Source organism: Morone saxatilis, unplaced genomic scaffold (assembly GCF_004916995.1).
Source record: "Morone saxatilis isolate NCDOM2014 unplaced genomic scaffold, NCSU_SB_2.0 Contig8, whole genome shotgun sequence".
NCBI lineage: Eukaryota > Metazoa > Chordata > Actinopteri > Moronidae > Morone > Morone saxatilis.
In genome coordinates, this window is record NW_023340257.1 from 9911057 (window position 1) to 9912621 (window position 1565).

Sequence of the window (1565 nt, forward strand, 5' to 3'; positions counted from 1 at the left end):
CATTTATGGGACATTGTTTCTGGTTTTTAAATGTAATTCATCAGTGCTGTGAGCACCACAAATGCAGTTCTATTCACCTCCATTTTCACATCAGACATTTTGACTTGTCATAGCAGATAAAAGCCCAGTTGGAACTTACTGTTAATGATGGCTCAGTTCCATTTAAGTGTCCCAGTAAGTGAGCCAGTATGCGCCACACTTGGCCCCTGCAACTGACACATCTAAATAAAATTCAGCCGTCATTAATGTTATTAATTACACCTGTTCTTTTTCCAACTGTGACATGTCAAAATGTCTGCTGTGAAAAATAACTATTGTACTGGAGTGGAGGCAAAAATCTCAGAGATGGCTAAAACTTCTTAAATTTGAATATGATTGCTTTATTGGGCAGGTGTTATGGCCTAAAGAGGTGTATGCTGGGATGTGTGTCACTGTCGATTGATAAGTCTTTTAGGAAGTCACACTAAGCTGTGATCGTTACATTGTCCCTGCTCAGCTCCACTGAAACACATGACTTCTCTTTAATTCTTTTTTTTAATTATCACACAACTTTTTCAGATAGCACAGAGGCTGTATTGCAATGTGTGAGCTGTGGCTGTTCAGAGACTTCTTTTTCTTGGCTGCTTATGAAGTAGTTGGCCAATTACAGTAGTTGTCTTAAAGCATGAAACCAGATTAGTACTATTCTTTGTTTTGATCTTCCCGCTTAAAATTCTGCAAGTCTTTCTTCCTTCTCTGCCTTTCTTCTTCTTTAGTTGGTATAATGATGTGACTTTGCCAGCATCACAGATTGACTTCAATTAATGCATCACACATTCTTTCTGATTTAGAGCACTTTAGTTTGATTTGGTGAGATAATTTCAGGGCAGGATCCAATTAGTATAAGGCTAAATAATTTCCCTAACAATAATTTAAAGTGAGGGGCAGCACAGTGGCTCAGTGGTTAGCGCTGCTGCTGTGACACTCAAAGCAAGAAGGTCCTGGATCACAGGCCAGCTGTTTCTGTGTAAATGTCTTTCTGTTGCTTTCACCCCACAGTCCAAAGATACGCAGACCAGGAGACCTAGCGGATTAAAATTGCCCATATAAATGCATTTGCCTGGTGTTAATCCGATGATGGACTGGTGACCTGCTTCCCTGCCATTTGTGCATGCAGGGATGTTCTCCACCCCCCTGTGACTCTGAGCGGGAATAAGTAGGTATAGAAGATGAATGTGTGAAAGCTTCCAACCACCTTTTCAAGGTTATTTATAACAATGTCACCATTATTTTGTCAATAGACTCCCAGGATTATCTACCACCCCCCTGTGCATACCAGCAGTCACAAAAATGGTGTTGACTTTGGCTGGCTCCTTTCTCTCTGTCACTGTTGCTGCCGCTCTGTCATTGCTAAAAGGTTTCTAACCATTGCCAAACAGTCAATATATATCCAGCAGGAGGCCGCCGAGGAAGGTTTAACCCAGCAGATGACATTCAGTACAGCGCCATAATCATTGCCTCCTAATGAATTAAATAGCCTTGACATTTCACAGCACAACGCTTGTCCTTTTCCTGCAACTGCTCTG